Source organism: Lepidochelys kempii, chromosome 1 (assembly GCF_965140285.1).
Source record: "Lepidochelys kempii isolate rLepKem1 chromosome 1, rLepKem1.hap1, whole genome shotgun sequence".
Lineage (NCBI taxonomy): Eukaryota > Metazoa > Chordata > Testudines > Cheloniidae > Lepidochelys > Lepidochelys kempii.
The window spans coordinates 205208578-205229675 of NC_136380.1; the positions used below are offsets into that span (position 1 = coordinate 205208578).

Consider the following 21098-nt stretch of genomic DNA (forward strand, 5'->3'; position numbering starts at 1 on the left):
TGGTCACTTTGGCCCCCACCATCTCTTCCCTGGATCCAGGGGACTAGTACACCACCCTCAACTTGAAGGACACTACTTTCATATAGCAATTACACCATCCCACAGAAGGTACCTCAGGCTCGTGGACAGCAACAACCACTACCAGTTCATAGTCCTCCCGTTCATTCTGTCAGTGGCGCCTGGAGTATTTACCAAGTGCATGGCAGTCGTGGCCGTGTTCCTGCATGGGCGGCAGGTACAAGTATTCCCGTACCCTTGACGACTGGCTGATCAAGGGTCCCTCCAGGGCCCAAGTGCAGGCACTAGTCGACTTCATAAGAATGACGTTCGACAGACTGGGCCTTCTCCTGAACGTGGGAAAATCTACACTGTCCCCAGTTCAGAGGATGGAATTTATAGGGGTGGTTCTGGATTCAACGCAGGCCAGGGCATACCTCCCAGAAACAAGGTTCTGGGCTCTGGGCAATACCATTCAAAGTCTCAGGCAGTTCCCAACTACCACATCAAGGAATTGTCTGAAACTCCTGGGACACATGACTCCTTGCACCTATGTGGTGCAACATGCCAGGCTCGGACTCCAGCTGCTCCAATCGTGGTTAGCCTCAGTGTATCGGCCAGGTCGGGACAGTTTGCAAAGGGTCGTGACTCTGCCTCACCTGATCCTCAACTCTCTCCTGTGGAGGCTTAACTTGCAGGTAGTGTGTGCAGGGATTCCCTTCACCAGCCTTCAGCCATCCCTCTCGCTAGTGACAGACTTGTCAGCCTTGGGCTGAGGGTACACCTGGGAGATCTCAGGACACAAGGCCTTTGGTCTCAGGCAGAACTCGCTCTCCACATCAGTGTCAGAGAGCTGAGACCAGTCTTCCTAGCATGCCAGACTTTCCAAGCCCACTTGGCAGGGAGATGTGTATCAGTTATTACAAACAACACCATGGCAATGTTTTACATCATCAAACGGGGGTGCACGTTCCTCTTCCCTGTGCCAGGAAGCCCTCAGGCTGTGGGACTTCTGTGTGTAGCATTCAATACACTTGCAAGCTTCATACCTCTCTGGAGTACAGAACGAGTTGGTGGACTACCTAAGCAGGTCATTCCATGTCCACGAATGGTCGCTACACCCAGATGTTGGAAACTATTTTCCAACAGTGGGGCTTTCTCCGAATAGACCTGTTCACCACGCGATACAACAGGAAGTGCCAGCAGTTTTGCTCCTTCCTGAATCACAGCCCAGGCTCCATCACGGACATGTTGCTCAATCCATGGGGAGGCAGTCTCCTATACGCATTCCCGCCCATCCCTCTCGTTCACAAGGTGCTCCTCAAGATACGGAGGGAAGAAGCCCCAGTCACTTTGCTGCTCTTCCTGGGCTTGATAACTCAGGCACCCGACCCTCGAGTTGTTGCACCTCACAGCATGGAAGCTCCATGGCTGAATCTGATGGAGCTGTCCTGCTCGGACCTGGTTACACAAGTCCTCCTTGGCCATAGGAAACCCTCCACCAGGGCTACCTACCTACCTGGCCAAGTGGAGGAGATTTTCAATCTGGTCGGCGCCTCGCTGTCCGTCTCCGATGCTCGCCTCTATACCACTTATGCTGGACTACCTTCTCCATCTTAAGCAGCAGGGGCTGTCCATGTCATCAATAAAGGTACACTTGGCCACCATTTTTGCCTTCCAGCCAGGTGCAGCGGGCCGATCAGTCTTTGCCAACTCTACAGTCAGTTGTTTCCTGAAAGGTCTCGACAGGCATTACCCTCACGTCTGACAACCAGTCCCAGCCTGAGACCTTAATCTGGTCCTTTCCAAACTGTCGGGGCCGCCCTTTGAACCACTGGCAACTTGCTCCATCTCTCGTACAAGGTGATGTTTCTGGTAGTGATAACGTCAGCCAGGAGGGTGTCTGAGCTCAAGGCCCTAACATCAGAGCCTCCTTACACGGTGTTCTGTGAGGACAAGGTTCAGCTCAGGCCACATCCAGCATTCCTCCCAAAGGTTGTCTCCCAATTTCACATCAACGAGGACATCTTCCTCCAATGTTCTATCCTAAGCCACATGCAAGCAGCAGGGAGCAGAGGCTTCATTCGTTGGACGTCCGCAGAGTGTTAGCCTTTTACATTGAAAGAACGAAGCTGTTCTGGAAGTCCATTCAACTGTTTGTGGCCGTGGCAGACAGGATGAAGGGTCTTCCAGTCGCCTCTCAATGAATTTCGTCATGGATCACGTCCTGCATCTGGGAGTGCTACAACCTGGCAGAGGTGCACGTTCCTCCGCTCCCTGCCCACTCCACCAGGGCACAAAAGCATTTCTGACGCATGTTCCCACCCAGGAAATATGTAGGGCAGTGACATGGTCCTCAATACATGCTTTTACATTGCATTATGCTATCACCCAGCAGGCCAGAGACAACGTGGCCTTTGGTAGAGCAGTGCTCCAGTCAGGTGACATCTGAACTCCGACCCCACCTCCGGAACTTGGGCTTGTGAGTCACCTGATTGGAATGGACATGAACAAGCATTCGCAGAAGAAAAAATGGTTACTCACCTTCTCGTAACTGTTGTTCTTCGAGATGTGTTGTTCATGTCCATTCCAATACCCACCCTCCGACCCCTCTGTTGGAGTAGCTGGCAAGAAGGAACTGAGGGGGTGGCAGGTTGGCAGAGCCCTATATTGAGCACCATGAAGGCGCGACTCCAGAGGGCACCCAGGCCGACCCAATGGATGCTGCTAGGGGAAAAATCTTCCAGCTGCCGTGTGTGCACACGCCTGCTTGGAATGGACATGAACAACACATCTCTAAGAGCAGCAGTTATGAGAAGGTAAGTAACGTTTTTTTCCTTCTGCTTATCTGTGGACTCTATATACACCTAAGCATCTGACAAATCCCACTGAACAGAGGGGGCAGGGGTGTGCATGCTCACACAAACAAGCCACATAGGGATCTGATAATTTAAACAAGCAGCTCTGACGTACAGTCTGTGAGAGGGTAACAGTCTTTCACGCACGAGCCAATCCACTCCAGCCTATAACGCAGGAGACAGCAGGCTGGAGACATGTGAAAGAGACTAGTAATTCGAACAAAGTGTTGTTGGTTTCACTGGCCAGGCCCCTTTATTTTGTTACTTTCTGTTCTGTCTCAGGAGAAGCACTACATACCTTGCTAACTTTGGCCCAGCCACCTCTGACTCGTAAGCATAATCCACCTAAAGCAATCAAGTGTTAGTCCAGGTAAATTTATGACTAATAAGGAGGTTATTCATTGTCATGCAGTCCTCTTCTTTTGTATGGCATTTGAAAAAGCAACGGGCTGGAATTATAGTTGAATCTTAAGTTTCAAAAGACATTCTAATGCTTCTGGGGTAGGTAGGTAGATCCCCCTTCTGCCACCACTATAAGTGTCAGTGGGCAGTTTCCCATCATATGTCACATGGTTTGTACCTCACCATGGTCACAATTTGGTGATTATTTGATTTTCCATTTGTGGAGCAGATATCGAAACCTTCCATGTGTTGTCTGAACGCAGTTGAGTGCAGTCCACTGCCTATAAGGAAGCAGACTCCCCAAGGCTTCTTTAATTGGATCTTCAATCAGGTCTTTGTTTGGGACATCACAGGTGGCCCACAATTCAAGTCAGCCAGTGCTGGCGTCCCTTCCGTTGGCCTGTAGCATTGACACATGGATCCAGAAAGGCTTCCTGGATTGGAGTCAGGAGGGTGGCAGTGAATGAGATCTTGGTTTATCGGCAGGTCCAGAGTGGCCAGGCTCTTATTGTACTCTTGGACCACAGCAGCAGCTCACCTGATGTTGGCTGATGCGATGCCTGCCAAAACTGGGAGCCCCGGAATTGGTGTTGATTTGAGAAAGCCTCTAAAAGTCCTGAGCGCGGCATTGATTTCAGTGTCAATGAGATTGGTGTGGGAGCTGTTGCACCAAACTAGCGTGCAATACTCCACATGTGACAAAACTAGGGCTCATACTGATATTCAAAGTGTACATGCATCACATCCCCAAGATGTGCCAGTGAAATTCTGAATGATGTTGACCCTTGTTTTAATCTTTTTGGTGTTGTCAAGATGTTGGCGATAGCTCATGTCCAATCATGGGTAACTTCAATGTACTGTGGATTGTGGTCATGGGATAAAGGCAGACCACAAAATTCCACTTTCAGAGGCACTTTGGCTTTGTGGTTGTTCAAGTTGATGGCATCTATAAGTGTTTTTGAAGCATTGAGTTTCAGTTGCCAAGCTTTGAAATATGCCTCAAGCATCCAGAGATTGTTGTTCATGACCTTTTCTGTGGCCTTCAGAGAGGATGCTTGCACTATTCTTGCACTGTTCGCGCAGTAATCATCTGCATAGATGAATTTCCAGGATGATGTGGGTGACCGGAATGTCGCTGGTATAGAGACTGAACAGTGCAGATGCTAAAATGGATCCATGTGGGAGGCCATTGTTAAGTCTCCATGATTTGCTAGCAGATTCACCAAGGTGAAGGGTGAATCGTCTATTACTCAACATCTCAGTGATGAGTCTGATAGTTGATTGGCATGGGAAAGCTAATGATAATTTCTACAGGAGACCTTTGTGCCATAGAGTATTGTATGCAGAAAAAATATCAATTAACACTGACACTGTTTTTAATTTTTGCTGGTAGCCGGATTCTGTGTAGCTGGTGAAGGCCAGCACCTGGTCGCAACAGTTGCAAATGGTCCCAGATCCAACCTGCTCTTTGGGAACCAGTAGCTCCAGTATCATTTGTAAACTTTGAAGTGGGAGCCACTCCAACAGTTTGTAGCAACAGCTCAGGAGGCAGATGGGCCACTAGCTTTTTGGGTCAGTGGTCTCTTTTCCAGGTTTCACAATGTTATGATCTTAGCTACCTTCCACTCTTGGTATTATTCCAGACAAGTGGATGTTGATAAAGAAGTCTGCCAGTCACCTTCTTGTCTTTTTGGGCCAAGGTTCTTCAGGAATTCTGGATATATTCTGTCCATTCCTGCCACTTTCTTGGACTTAGTGTTGGAGAAACCCTTGTCCACTTTACGTACTGTGTAGAGGGCAGAAAGGGGTTAAGATAACTAGTACTGGTTAGTATGCAATAAAGTTGATTGTGGACTTGCTGCCTTATGTTTTATACACCAGCACATGGGAGTTGGCAATTAACTGTCACAGAGATGGCATCTGCACTTACTTGAAATGGTTTGTAGGCTTCTGGAGTCACACTATCTAAAAGACAGAAGAGAATCTAGGCTTTGTGGCTTGACCTTGGGAAGTCCAGAGTTGTCAGGGTTTCATACCACCTTTTTCAACTTGCTGAATTCAGAGGCTCAACCAATGCTGTTGTGGTTTTGGGGCGTTTGTTGGCTTGATATTGCTGGAAGAGTGCCTCACTCTCTTCTGATGAGCAAGGAGTGAAGAATGCTTTTCTGAGGCCCCTTGCAGTGCTCAATTTGGAGGCCAATAGTTGGCCTACAGTGCAGTGGTAATGAGCCGGTTATGATGGGATCTGGCTTATTGCGCTCTGTATGATCACCGCATAGCAGGCCAATCAGCAGACTGTAAATTCCAGCATGGTTTCAGAAGGGATCAAATGGGTGGAACTTCTAGACCTACACAAATTGTGACCACGCAGAGATGGCTATTGGGAATGTCATCAAGAACTGACCTTGTAGATGGTATTGGATGGCTGCTAATAATGTGCAACACAAAGCAAAGGTCAAAAGTGTAGCATGTCCTCCGTTGGGCCAACCTGAATGTGCCAGGCTATTTGGCATTGTAAAGCAGGTGCTGGTCTTCAGTGAAAGACCAGGATGTCAGATGTTCTATAGCATGGTCATTCTTGTTACAGGCAGTGATGAGCTGCCAAAATCTTAACAACGGGTTCCCTCCTCCCCCCATGAGGGGGTTGTTGCCCACCCCTGCCCCCTGGGACTCCTGCCCCATCCAATCCCCGCACGTTCCTTGACGCCCCCCCACCCCCAGGACCTCTGCCCTGTCCCCTGACTGCCCCCAGAACCGGGCGGGGGGTCTCGTGGGCCACCATAGAGCCAGAGGGACCTGCCAGGGGGCGAGGTGGGGAGTCCCGGAGGTGCTTACCTGGGACAGCTCCCAGGAAGCATCCAGCAGGTCCCTTTGGCTCCTAGGGGTGGGGGAGTGTAGCTGGGGGGAGCAGAGGGAGCTGCTGCTCCCCCCACTGATCACATCAAAAGTGGCGCCTTAGGCGCCAACTCCCTGGGTGCTCTGGGGCTGGAGCACCCACAGGGAAAATTTGGTGGGTACAAAGCACCCACCGGCAGCTCCCCACCCTGCGCCCAGCCCCAGATCATCTCCCCTCCTCCTCCTCCCCCCCCCCCCCCCGAACCCACCGCCCCGCTCTGCTTCTCCGCGTCCCCGGCTTCCCGCGAATCAGCTGTTCGCGTGCGAGGGCTGAGAAGCAGACGGCGGCTTCCCGCTCAGGCTGAGGGTGGTGGAGGTGAGCTGAGGCGGGAAGCGGTTCCCCTGCGCCCCCCCCCCCCCGGGTTACCTGCTGCGGCGCGGGTGGCCCTCCTCTCGCCCCCCCGCCCCAGCTCCCCTCCGCCTCCCTGGGCCTGAGTGGGAAGCCACCACCTGCTTCTCAGCCTGCCCCAGCTTCCCGCACAAACAGCTGATTCGTGGGAAGCCTGGGGTGGGGGGCGGAGAAGCAGAGTGGGGCGGTGCGTTCAGGGGAGGAGGGGGAGGCAGAGTGGAGGTGAGCTGGGGGTGGGGTGGGGAGCTGCCGGTGGGTGCTCTGCACCCACCAAATTTTCCCCTTGGGTGCTCCAGGGCTCTAGCACCCATGGAGTTGGCACCTAAGGTGCCACTTTTGGCTGGTTAAATTTAGAAGCCCTTTTAGAACCGGTTGTCCCTCGCGGAACAACTGGTTCTAAAAGGGCTTCTAAATTTAACAACCGGTTCTAGCGAACCGGCTCCAGCTCACCACTGCTTATAGGCTATGGTGGCTATTGAAATCGCTGATGTGGATGGTAGGATGGCATGGGGTTAGTAACACTGGACATGGCCATTCCATTGATGGAGGCTTGTACATGTTTATGACTGTTAGATTGATGATCTTGATGGCAATTGGGTAAAGCTTGGGGATCTGCATGACCTGAATGGAATCCTTAAGGTCTTGTTTTACGTATGTCATGAGTCCATATCTGGGGTAATGGATTGCAGATACGAGGATGCATCCATCGATCTTTGATCAGTGGCCTTCGCTCTCCAGGTGTGCTGTTGGTAGCACAGACACATAGATATTTTGAGTCCCCAGAATCATTGTAATATAATCGCCCTTTGCATTGCATAGGCCCTCAGTGTTGAGCTGCTTAATTGCAATGATGGGCCTATTGGAAGGAAGGTTTGGCCCAGACATGGGCCATTATTGACGTTGCTTTTCTGATCGGGAGGTCTTTTAAGGTCATTCGGCACTCTGCGACCAATTGTCCTGCAGTATAATAAGCAAGAGGAAAATGGGAAATCAGTCTTGCTTATAGGCCCAGAAAGACCTTTGATTTGGTCAGCTCGGGATGCTTTTCCATGGTGCTGGGAGAGATGGAGCCTGGGGTCAACTTTATTAACTGAATGACAGGTTTCAGTAACAGCCGTGTTAGTCTGTCTTCGCAAAAAGAAAAGGAGTACTTGTGGTTAGTCTCTAAGGTGCCACAAGTACTCCTTTTCTTTTAACTGAATGAAAATCCCAGAAAGATTTTTGGAAGAGGGAGAGCAGAATCAACATACAGCAGCTCCCAACTCAGTATCTGACAAAAGTGACCCAGGGATTCCCACGTATGTCTCTTATTTTACCAGGATGGCAGAGAATCCAAAATCTGACATGAAAATATAACAGAAACAAACAAACAAAAATAAACAGAAAAAGTTGGGCTTCTTTAAAACAAATCAATAGCTTAGATGCTGCTGGGAAAATAAGAGCAAACTTCAAAGCAAAGAGACTACTTAAAAGGAAGTTTAAATCTCTAGAGTTCATGAGAAATCTTAGCCACCACTAAACAATTGATGTCCTAGAGGAGAACATTTAAAAAGTCTACTTAGCAAGCTTAATAAGCTGGCAAGTGTGTCACCTGCCATGAGCAGCATATCAAAGTGCTGGCACAATGACTCAAACCACTGACGAGTTCAGTATAGGAAGAAGAAATGTGCATGCTTCTCACATGCCCCTCATTCTAGGTCCAGATTATCTAAATTCCACACACACTTTTCACATTGCAAAATATTTACAACAGAAATGCAGAATCATTTTAGACAGTTGTTTACACCAAAGGAATGTATCCCCACAGCATTTCCAGTTGCCTTCATGAATTGTTCTTTGTGTTCCCCATTCTGGAACTTTGACACATATTCCGTCCCATATTTGGGCCTTGGCAGATTGCAAGGCATGGGGATCTGTACAAACACCAATCTACTGTACTTGTGGAAAGACACCTAGAGCAACCCTCACAGATGTTGGGTGCAACTTCATTGCCCTTCACATTGATAACCCCTTGATCTCCCTTGCTTGCAGGCATCAGTGGGGCTTTATTTTTTTTTTTGCTGACTCTTATGCTTGAAATACTCTCCCTCAATAAAGTCTCCCAAGCCAGCTGCTTCACCACAATCAAATCCCTGCTTAAAACTTACTTCTGCCATCTTGTTTATGAGAAGTGAAAGGGAATATAGGTTAAAACAGAAAGGAACTGGCCTATTGAGATGTTTTCTCACGTGCCATTGAGGGTGCATACTCCTTGGGGCACAGACTGTCCTCATGGTTTGGGGAAGCACAATTTGGGGGTCAAATTAAGAAATAATGATTTTATCTCAGGATTCAGTGCTATAAATATGCACAACACTTTAGAAACATCCAAGCCATGCTCCTAACCAAAGAGCTCAACTAGTGCCAAACATTTCATCATGCAGGGCCGGATTAATGCAGAGGCTTTAGGGACTGCAGCCCAGGGCCCCGGGCTAAGGGGGACCATGGTGCAGCAGGGTTTAGGCAGGCTGCCTGCCTACCTCACACCCCTTCCTGCACCCCAACCCCCTGCCCCGGGTCAGAATCCCCTCCTGTACCCAAACTCCCTCCCAGACCCCGCACCCCCTCCTGCACTCCCTCCCAGAGCTTGCACCCGTCACTGTCTCCTGCACCCCAACACTCTCTGCCCCAGTCTGGAGCCCCCTCTTGCATCCAAACTCCTTCCCAGAAAGAAACTAATATAACAGCTGTTCTAAGGTAAGAAGTAGGTTATTTTAAATTAACTTAACTATATTCTACATGTTTTAAGACTGAAATGTAATCACAGAATGGCTTTATATTAATTAAAAGGCAAGTTTAGTATAGCATTAATAGCCTTGATGCCATAATTGTGATCATCTTGTTTTAAATTAGGAAAAAGACTTGTATACAGGGACCCCACGGAATCTAATAGCCCCAGGCCCACAGGAGAGGTAATACAGCCCCGCCCCTGTGCTTTAAATGGTGAACGGTAAGTATATAGCGAATCCTAGGTCAGCACGTAACCATGAACACATCACACATTTCATCTACCAGAGTAGAGGTGGGCAAACTATGGCCCGCGGGACCATCGTGCCTGGTCCCTGAGCTCCTGGCCGTAGAGGCTTGCCCCCGGCCCCTCTGCCGTTAACTGCCGTGTGGTGCAATACTCTGGGCAGCAGGGCTGCAGAGCTCGGCCTGACCTGGTCCTCTGTGCTGCGCGGCTGCCTGTCCTGGTGCAGCCGCAGCCACCAGTGCTCCAGGCAGCATGGTAAGGGGGCAGGGAGTGGAGGGAGGGGGTTGGATAGAGGGCAGGAGAGTTTGGGGGGTGGTCAGGGACATGGATAAGGGTTGGGTGGTCCCAGGGGGGCACTCAGGAAGGAGAGGAGGGGTTGGATGGAGCAGGGGGGTGGATGGGGCAGAGGTTCCGGGGAGAGAGTCAGGAAGGAGAGGGGGGGTTGAATGGGGTGGGGGGGCAGTTAGGGGTGAGGGGTTCTGGGGCGGTCAGGGAGAAGGGGTGGTTGGACGGGGTGGCAGGGGCAGTTGGGGCGGGGGGTCCGAGGGTAGTCAGGAGACCGAGGGCAGGATGGATGGGGAAGGAGTCCCAGGGAGGTCGTCAGGTGGTGAGAAGTGGGGGGGTAGGATAGGGGGCAGGGGCCAGGCCATGTCTGGCTGTTTGGGGAGGCACAGCCTCCCCTAACAGGCCCTCCATACAATTTCAGAAACCCGAAGCGGCCCTCAGGCCAAAAAGTTTGCCTGCCCCTGTACTAGAATCTGCCTGGGAAGAGTGGACCCAAATTACCATTGCCCTGTGTTACAAGTCACCAATCTGTTATGAGTCCACCCAGTTGCCGGGTCCCACAGGCTTCCAAGTCAACTGAGTCTGGGTAGAGCCTGGTCACTGTTTCTAGTTCTGGGACTTTAGGACACACTCCCTTGATGGGACACTGCTATCCAGCTGCCCTAGACCCCCCAACCAATGTCAGACCTCCCAGTTGCTTACATACACTCCCCCAGAGTTCCACCTGGGCCATGGGTACTCTGGGCTTCTCGTTTAACCCTTCTGGGAGACCGTGGCAGGAAAGCCAGGGACATGGGCTTAGCAAAGGAATTAGCCACAGAAACCTTGCTGTTAGAGCACTGAGAGTTACAGGTCTTTGAAAACAACCAAAGGCCTGAGACCTACTGTCCAAAGTTCTGCATGCAGGCTTGTTTGGGTGGGCCACTTCTGCCAAACTGGCTTTCCTCTATTTAACACAGATTAGGCCAGTTTATCAACTTGACATAAAATAAATCAAGCAGCCCTTAAACCCTCAGGCTTGCAGTTTATCGGTCTCCTGAAAGCAGCTTGGTGTAAGGCTGTTGCCCCTTTGCCTTCCCTTTCTCTATCTGCTCCCTTCCTTTATAGTTGGGTTTGCTTTCTTTATTGCTCCCAGCTGTGGGTGCTTGTCTCTATGGTTGGCAGTTCTGGTAGCTGTGCTGGGGTATGGTCAACTGGGTTCTGTGAGCTGGGGAAGGCTCTCTTCTGCCTATGTTCTATCTGGGGTTTGTGTCATGGAGTCACTGGGCATGCTCTTAAGCAGGGTCTCTCCTCTATGCCGTATGCTTAAACTGGGAAGCTCCAACCCCCTTGCCCCTTTCTTAAGCTTGCCCCACCTGCAAACCCTGGCATAGAAAAATCATTGTTCTATAGGAGTGGGCCAGTACTTGAGTTCTTCACTCAATATTGCTCTGTGATGGTCCTTCAGCAAAGTGTTATTCCAGGGCAGAGCAACTAGTCTGGAATGCAATTCAATATGCTGCCCTCAGGCAAGTTTAGATGTGTGTTCCACTCATCATATAAAATGGAGTTAATAAATTGATACTCCACTCATGTTATACCCTGCATACACCAGTGCAAAGTAGGTATAGCAAGCTACCAAATCAGAGTGAAATGAAAGTTTAATCTCTTAATCAGTTTTGTGCCTTTGTTCTATTATAAATGAGCATAAGATATAGATCAAATATCATAGATCAAATATACAGATATTGCAAATACAATTGTGACAGTGCTCAGGGAAGGGGGGCAGAAGAGGGTGCAGGAAAAAACACATAACCCAACATCCCCCAACTAACACTACAATAACCTAGTACCCTGCATTAACATATAACATGAAGAAACATCTTAAATATCTGCTTCCTTTAAAGGACAGAACATTTTCTAGTAGTTAAAGGACAAGACAGGAAGCCAGGAGATCTTGAGTCTATTGCTTGCTCTGCCACTGAAAACTTTGCAGTCTAAATAGGACAAGACACACAAAAGGTGTGCGCGTGGGGGAAACTGAGGCACAGAGCGGTGAAGTGACTTGCCTAAGGTCACATAGGAGGTCAGTGGCAAACCCAGGGACACAACTCAAGCCTCCTGACTCCCAGTCTAGTGCCATATCCACTAGCCCACAATGGGTATCCACCAAACTAGGAGGAAGAAATATAATGGGGCAAGCAGGGGGCATGTTCTGCAACCACAGGGATTATTACTGGTCCTTTAGCTCTTCCCGCACCCAGGTGGAGTTCCTCTTGGTGGCATCTACTGGCTCCTTGGATTCCTTTGAAGAGAAATGGGTGCTGTCTGGGGTTCCCTCTGCAGCCCCTTGGGTTGGAGCATACTGCTTCATACTGTAGAGTGAGGGTTCCAGCACATGGTGATATTGAGTGACCCCAGAGTGAAGGCACTTGTGTACCTAGTGATTAATCGAGCCCTGGCTGGAGAGGGCTGATCCTGCAGGAGAGAAGGTTGCAAGAATCCCAGAGGTGGATGCAGCAGTATGGGGGTGCAAGGGGCTGGGCTCGGGGGTGTGGGGGAGGTTATAGTGTTGGAACAGCATAATTACTCCACCTCCATGAGAAGCAGAAGCTATGTTGGCGGGGGAACATCTCCCACCGACATAGCACTGGTGTACACTTGCATAACTCAGGGGGAGTGTCTTTTTCGTGCCCCTGAGTAGCGCAAGTTGGATCAACTTTAGAGGTTGTGTAGACCTGCCCTCAGAAGCACTCCTGGCCCTCATGAACTGTTTGCCCTGAAAGGAGTGAGGTCTCCATAGAATCTCCTTCCTTAGAAGTTTTTAAGGTCAGGCTTGAAAAAGCCCTGGCTGGGATGATTTAGTTGGGGATTGGTCCTGCTTTGAGCAGGGGGTTGGACTAGATGACCTCCTGAGGTCCCTTCCAACCCTGATATTCTATGATTCTATGATTCTAAGGGCTGATCCTAAAGAGAGTTGCAGTGGGAGCGAGGGGCAGGGGCTGCTCTTATGCATGGGTGTCTGTAAGAGTGTGGTCCTGGGGAGGGGATGGGGTATAGTTGGGGATGCTGGGGGCCCTGAGGGAAGCTTGCAGTAGGGCAGGTCAAAGGTGCTGGAATTGGGGGTGCTGCCGCACCTCCTGGCTTCAAATGGTTTCCATGAAATACAGGGCTTACAGCTGGAGTCAATGGCTCTCACCACTCCCACTATACAAATTGTTCCAGCAGGCCTGGGGCAGGTCCCAGTGGGGCTGGGGGAGCAGCAAGGGGTGGTCCCAAGGCGGCGGGGGGGCTGGAGGTTGGGAGGCAGGGGGGCGGTCCCAGCAGGTCGGGGGGCCCTGGAGCGGCTGTGCGGAATGGGGGGGGGAGATGTCCCAGCAGGCGGTGGGTCCCGGAGGGGGCTGTGGGGCCGGCAGGCGGACCGCAGGGCGGCTAGTCCTGGGGGGCTGGTCCCTGCGGTGGGGCGGGGCGGCGCCGGGCACAGGAAGCGGAAAGCGGCGGCGCTAGCAACTGCAGCAGCGGGGCTGGTACCGGGAGCAGCATGGAGCGGCCGCGAGAGGTGGGTGCGGGCGTGGGCGGCCCGGCTCCCCCTGCCTGGGGCTCCCCCGGCCCGCCGCGGGGCGCGGGCTCCCCCTCCGCAGCGCTGCCCAACGCGGGGCCGGGGCTTCCGCGGGGCTCTGCCCTGCACGCGCCCAGCACCCCCGGGGCTGCTCTCGCCTCCCCGGGCTGGCCCCACATCCCCTCCCCCGCGGGGGCGGGGGTCCCACTGCGGCTTGCGCCCCTCAGCCCTCCCCCCGCGGGGCAGGTAGCCCCAGGGGGCTGCGGCCGTGCCAGCCCTTCCCCGGCTTCCTCCTCCAGCAGCCCCCCACCGTCCTGCCGGGCCTGTTCAGCCCTCGGCCCCAGCAGGGCGGGGGGTCGCGCCGGGCGTGCTCTGCGCCTGGGGGCTGGCGGCCCACAGCCCCTCTCCCATCGGGGGCCGCCCGGCATGGAGGATGGTTCTTAGCTGCTGGGCTGCTCAAGGCTGGGTGGCCCCTCGGCTCAGGCTGGCAGGCATCTCGCTGCCTCTGTTAAACCAGGGTCGGGGAAGCGGTAAGCGGGCTTCTGTGGGTCTCAGCTACCCGCCAGCGTGTACTTCACTTGCACATCCTGGCTAGTAGGTGCCTGATCCGTTTGGGCACTCCACGCTTCTGGTGGAAGGGAGAAGGAGCTTTTTGTCACTTCTCCTTCCCCCCACCGCAAGCCTCCTGGCTGCTGCAAGGGTTGCCCCAGCCTCTGTTTTCTAGATCTTCTGCCTTTGCTGCTCAGAGCTTTCCCGTGCAGCAGCATAAATCAGACCAGAGTCTTGTCATTTGGCATTGCTGCCCACAGAGTCCTGAATAACAGCAGTGCACACAACTGGAATCTTGCTAACTTCAGGCAGGGCTATGAGCAGCAGCTTAGGCACACTGGGGCTTGCCTGCAGACCTGGGAAGGCAACACTGCCTTGCGCAGGGTTGCCAGGGAAAGCGTCCCACTCACCAATGGCAAGTGAATTTTTAAAGCCCTGTGTTTGGAGCAAATTAGTCATTGATTAATAAACCAGTGAATTAAAACTGAGTTCAATGCTCTGCAAATATATCTTAATTCCCTGGATGACGTTTAAGTTGTTTAAATTCCAAGTCTGTTTGGGTAACTGTGGGTAGGTGTATAAGACAAAAAAGCTAGTAAAGCATAATGTGATCTAGTTATACAGAACTTAGTTTGATCACTTGGACTAATGTGACAATTTATGGCTACACAGGTCTGCCTGGCTGTCTGTTAAGTTTAGACCATGGCAACTTACAGCCTTTCAGTGATAGAGAGAAACCTGAGATCCTTCTGCTCCGAAAGCACAGGCCTGCACTTGGGCTGCAGGGGACACTCCTTTTAGTTTTTAGCAATATAGGTGGTGATTGAAGAAGACTGAGTTATTACTTTTGCCAGTTTGTTATAACAATTGCAAACTTTGAATGGGTGCTAAAAAAAAAAAAAAAAAAAAAGACTTAATTTCTTTGTTTAGAATGTTACTTAATGGTTCAAAATAACCATTCTTGCACCAAAGGCTGAGCTCTTTAGCTACATGTTCCTGAAGGTGCAAATGACAGGTCATCAGCTTTCTTACTCTAGGGAGGCAGAACTAACAATTGTACATAGCGTTAGAATATCAGTTAGGAAAATAGTTTTGATTAGTGGGAGAAGAATTGTATTTTGCTGTTTGGGTTAGTAATTCTTGCCTCATAGTTGCTGAGTATTTAACCTTCTAAGAATTTGATTTTAAAGAGGCTTGGCTTTTTATTCCTTTTGGGGTTTGAATATATAACTGGCTGCAAAGCTGAGACCAATATTGGTCCTATAGTAATTTAACTTGTTAATCTTTAAAATAAATGGTGAATAGAGTTACAGAAAACCTCCTATTAAAAAAAACTCCTTGCAAGTCAAAATTCTGGAAGGATTTCCAGCCCACATTCAGCCACACAGAGAGGTAGCTAACCGCCGATGGCTATCAGCCAGGAGCATGAAAGCTAAGCAGATATACAGACTGTGTCTAAGTTAGGATACTGCTTCTAAATTCCCATGTTTGCTATTGTCCTTTCACCTCCACCACTGGAGTGAAGGTTAGTGCATTCAGGGCTCCAGATAGCCACTAACAAACTAAGCACCATAACATCTGACCCTGATCAGAGCAGTGTTTGCATGAAAGAGTGGTTAAAATGCTAGTGGCTGCCGGTACCTTGGGTATCTAGTGCTCCAACAGAAGAAGAAAGGGCTGACTGGGTGCTATGGGTAATATTTTTTGCAAATAAATTGCTTACCATCACTTCAGGTTTACTGTCCCATTGAGATGAATAGAAGGAGTTCACACTTCTCTTTGGAGCAAATCCTGCCCCTTCCTCCATTGTTACTGAGGACATTACAAAGCCAGTGAAATTCTACTTTCAAAAGGATGGGGAGCCCCTGTAAGAGGTGCACATTATGAAGCCCAGCTGGGTTGCCCAGTAGGGATTTGGATTTGGGACTGTAGATCCACTGGCCATTCCACCCCCTGTAGTTGAAGTGTAAGTGGCACAAAGGGTCCTAAAGGATGCCCCCCCCGGAGGGGGTACAAACAGACCTCTCAGTTGTTCTCCAGAGTCTCAGCTTTCATTTAGAAGAACCCCCAAAAGTCTAGCTATTACGGTTTCAGAGAAAACCTTGAAAATGTGACCTTCGTATAACCAATGCAGATTAGTATGCCTGAGTTTGCCGAGGGCCTGAAACAATGGCTCCAAGGTTGACCTGCCCTGTTCGTTTCAACAAAGGCTAACTCGGAGGCCAGGACGCTTTAAATGTCAATGTCGTTCACTATGTCACTGCTCATGAAAGCATAGATCATATAATGAAGACCAGTGTTTCCTAAAGTGTGGGTTGTGCCCTCCTCCCCAAGGATCCCACAAAAGATTAGGAGCATGGGGGGTATGCAAACTAAGAGGTACAGACTCAGCTTCCAAAAATTTGGGGAAGGCTGCAATGAAGCGCTGCTGAGTAGCTAGCCGGGGCCCTAAAGAAAGCCCGGTAGGAGCTTTTCAGGACGCAGACTAGCGGCTGCACATGGTGTGGGCTGTAACTCAAATCTCTTGCTTGGCAAACACTTCCGTTTGTTACAAAGCAAACAGCACTGCTGTGTTTTTGGACCTGTAATACATGTTCAAATGATTCACCCATGTGTTTGTATTACCTATTTAAAACAAATTCAGACTCTCCTCCTGCAGGAAGATCCATGCCATATAATGTGAAGGCCTTAACTTAGATATCGGAAATAAAAAAGCTGCTGCCAGAGTGAAAGCTGAAACGTGCCACAAACTCAAGTGCAAAAAAAGTACGTAATGGAGGTTGCGCACTTAAAATGAAAGTCCCGAGTCCTACAACTGGATTCACGTGGACAGACCATTCTGCCCTTGTGGGTGTGATTTCTGGATTGGGGCTTGAGTCAGGAACTGCTGAAGTTAATGTTCTTGCAACATTAATTTGGTGAAGTTGCTCATACGTGGCTCTTTCTATTTGTTCTTAAGTGTGCAATTTAATATATTAAACTACATGACTTTTACACTTAAGGAAAAGAGGAATAGGGAAACACCACAGATATACTGTGCAGCCGAGTTAATGCTGCCCAGGAACTTTTAACTTGTAAATTTCCTGCCTCTTGGTCTTTGGCGGTGCAATCCTAACATTGCCTTAACACAGCTTTTAGGTTTTTGTATTTAATTTCCAAGTCTTTACTAAATTAAATTGGGAGAAATTTCCCTTGTTTGCCAGCTTATGGGCCTCCATTGGCCAATACACAGTTGGTGGCATTTAAATATTGAGGCCAACTGCACACTTAGCTGAACATGTGTGTACTTGTGGATGCTTTCTGCTGCTTATGCTCCAAATGGCATTTTTAAATGCACGTAACTTCACAAACTAACTGCCAAAATCTAATTCAGCAGAAATTCTAAACCTGCATAAAGATTAATTCCTTACTAAATTTGAAACTTCAAAGCTGAGCTGATCTAGAGTTATCTTCCCAAGCACTGCATGAGCAAACCTTGAAATGGTGAGGAAACTGGTGGGGTAGCATAGAAGGCTGGGTATTTTTGTTCACATTTGTAAATCAAAGGGCTGAATGCGACCAACTCAACTCAACCTTTTTGGTAATTGCCTGGATCTGGGACCTTGCTCTCTTGAAATCAATGACAGACTGACTTCACTAACAGCAGGCTTGGGCCCTAAGCAAGGAAAATGGCCATTCCAAAGAAGAAATTTTTGTGAGCGGTTTATGAGCATGTGAAACTAGGGAGTTACAATGAGTTACTTAGCAACCTTAATTACAGAGATCTCTACTGTACCCTGTGGAGACTATCTTATCTAATATGCAGTGATTCATCTTGATGTGAGGGGCTAGTGCTCTTCTTGCCAGCATAACCACCTTCCCTTTAGGGAGCATAGCAGGGCTCTGTATCCCCATGTGCTCAGCAGCTGGGTGAAGTTTGCAACACCTTTATGGGCTGCGAAAAGGATACACACAGTCAAAGTCCTACCCAAGCCCTTCCCCACCACACTCTGGTACCCAAAAGGGCTTCCTTCAATGCCAGTCCAAAGTGTCTGAACACAATCAGGGCATCCTTGAGTAGTCACACATGATGATGAACTTAAATTGGGGTTTAAACTGGTGCAAGCTTGTGACTAGATAAGGCTTCTGTACAGTACAGTTGCCCATCCCCTAGGGCCATGAGGAGATTTATTGTTACTTTTATTGTGATAGCATCTATAGGCCACAACCAGGTTCGGTCCCATTGTGCTAGGTGCTGCACTCATGTCCGCTCTGTGCAGAATGTTAATTGTAGGAGCCTTCCCATTACTTTCTGGGCCTGCCAGTCAAGGACTACTGTAGCTCACGAAAGCTGATGCTCTAATAAATTGGTTAGTCTCTAAGGTGCCACAAGTCCTCCTTTTCTTTTTGCGGCTACAGACTAACACGGCTGCTACTCTGAAACCTGTCATTATGCAAGGCACTGAATTTAGCCGTATGGAGTGGAAATCTGTCAACTTCATGAGCCACTGCATGCATCTGATGAAGTGGGCTGTAGCTCACGAAAGCTCATGCTCAGATAAATTTGTTAGTCTCTAAGGTGCCACAAGTCCTCCTTTTCTTTTTGTCGTCTTATGGCTTCCCAACCTAATTAGCCCTCCCTTGTGACTCTTCTTTTTTCCTTTCTCTCACCCCCGTTGGCAGTTCTTAAGAGTTTATCCCAGCTGGGCTTAGCCATTTCCTACTGTGAGCTACATACCGCACACCCGTCCCTGCCTGATTTGGGTGTGCATGCTCCATGTCAACGGAGCATTGTAGGATTGTGATCTCTGCAGTCTTCCAAAGGAGGTTGTCTGTGGTGTTGCTCTATGTTGCTCAAATTGGGTATGGTCTTCAGGCTTCTGGAAAGTTGCCAGTGCAGCCCTGGGTTGCCCAAAGTTTGGGTGCCCTTAGCTGGCTAATAGGCAAAGCCAGTGGTCTCTCTCTCTCCCAACTGAATTCAAACGGATATAGTGCCCATTCATAGCAGCCCTGCTGCAGCCTTGGCAGAGCGCTCTGTTTAACCGTCAGTGTCACGTGGCCAAGGCTGTGAGGTGTTGCAGAACTCTCGCGTTAAGGGTATTGCTGTTGGTGGTGACTGATCCAAGAGGTTTTACTTTTTGGGACCCTCTCATTGACTTTTTGTGGCGTTGCATCACAACCGTTGCTTTTGTTTATACACACACACAGACACACAACTTAGTGGGATCCTGCCTGCCTGCCCTGGTGTTTCTGTGTTAGCTTAATGAAAATACTTCCTGATATAGGGTGCGTGTTCTCCACTTGATCTCTTGTGTCACCTCTCCCCACCTTAGAATGGGAACTGCCCGCTCTTGATTCATGCGGGGAAAGCCTGGGTACTTTCGCTGTAGTGTTGGTCTGCTGAAATGCTATGTTGACTCTCAACAGAGATCCTCGTGCCTGTAAAGCAGTACACCATGGGTTATCTCTCTGCCGCCATCCCCTCAACGGAAGCTCCACTGCTAACACACAAGGAATTGCTACATCAAAGCACTGGTTACTGCCTTAGGGTTGTAGTTAGAGGAGGGGTTGGGGAATTATACTCCTATTCTTGGCTCTGCCACTGAATTGCTGTGTGATCTTTGGGCAAGCCACTTGCCCTCTATGCCTAAGTTTCTCCATCTGTAAAATGGAGATAATACCGACTTTCCAGGGAGGCTGAGAGATTTAAGTAATGTATGTTTACAAAGTGCCTGGAGAACCTCTGAGAGGTAAGAGTGTTAGTCTCTATAGTAGAAGCTAGTGTAACTTCTATACTGGGGTGGTTATCCCATCGTAGGGGCACATGTTAGTGGAGAGGATAGCTGTCCTCAAAGAATAGATTTGAATAAGGTCACAAACAATTTGTGATTGGAAATAATGACTTTGAGGCCATGCCTCTTAATTGCAACTTCTGTCTAATTCAGGATGTTCCTCCTCTTTTGCATGCAAGTCTTGCTGATTTACGGGAATTGCAGATTATGGCTGTAGGTGGTTTCTATTGATCATGTTCTGCGAAGGGTGTTTTCTTCTCACCACCGTCCTTGCGCACACATCTGCACTAGCTTCCGATCTTCTCCTGCCTACACTTCAAGCCTCTCCTACTTGCTTTCAGATCTCTGCATGGTTCTGCTCTTGCCTGGGTCTCTACCCTCCTGCATCCCACCCAGCTTTGTGCCTCCTTTCATTTGGAGACTTTCCTGCCTTATAGCTGCAACACCCTCCCAATTAACATGCACACAGCCAACGCCCTCTCCATTCAAATAACTCCTGCAAGCGCCCAACTATTTGACAAAGGCCTTGCAGCTCCCACCATCCATGTAACATTTTGTAATATTGTCCCCATTTGTTCCATCAGACTGTGAACTCCATGGGACCAGCATTTTGTTCTTTGTTCTGCACACTTTATACTGTGTAATGTGGTGTGTGCTGTATACTTACATCACTAATTAGCACATGAGGTGTTGAAAAGATTAGCCCAGATGAGTTAAAAAGCCAACTCTTGCTTCTTTTGAAGGAGGTTGAATATTTCCTGCAAGAGGTTTGAAGATTGCTGTGAACAGAAAATAATAGAAGGATTTAATGAAAGCAAACTCTCCCATCTTAGAACTTGTAAATAAATGTAACACCAATGAAAGTAAAGGCCACGACGCTGATGAGAGGCAGGAATAGCCTGGGCAGGAAATGCATAAGATTGCTCCCTCCTTCCTCGTGCCAAACACCAAGCTCTGCCAAGGGCCCACAGTCTTGAGCTGCAGTCCTGCCACCTACTATTCTAGAGGCTGGGGATCTGTGTGGTGACAGTCCTGATTGTGTGCATCGCAAAAACTGGCAAATTGCTCCTCTCTCCGCTAATCAGTTTAATTTGTAACCTAATCCAAAGTGGGAATTTGGGTTCCCCAGAATGAAAGGGATTAGTGTCCACCAGTCCCTCGCACAGAGCTCCGACTCCATCGGACATGTTTGATTGTTGTTCCAATATCTTGTTCTTTCCAAAGCATGTTCCCTTTTCTGCTTGTTACAAAGATGTCATAAGCCAGAATGCCGTTCCAAATGTACTCCAGGAAAGAAATCTTGCACAGATCCAGGGTGTGTGTAAAGTAAATGTGATCTAATAGTCTCTACCCTGACTCCTGTGACTTTTAAAAAGCTGCAGTTCATAGCCCAAGTAGCATGTAGATGGTAAGTGATAGGGGGCCTTGTAATCAATGGTAT

The 21098-nt window shown here is 49.3% G+C and overlaps 1 protein-coding gene across 2 annotated transcripts in view; it reads left to right on the forward strand.

Annotated features, from left to right (window-relative positions):
• The first annotated feature begins 13265 nt into the window (after positions 1-13265).
• VANGL1 (VANGL planar cell polarity protein 1) overlaps positions 13266-21098 on the forward strand; it is a 52977-nt gene continuing 45144 nt past the window's right edge. The window contains exon 1 of one of the 2 annotated variants that reach the window (XM_073309155.1): positions 13266-13337. The gene's annotated coding sequence lies outside the window, so the exon portion shown is untranslated. The remainder of the gene's footprint in view (positions 13338-21098) is intronic. The other variant, XM_073309165.1, reaches the window with a different exon arrangement.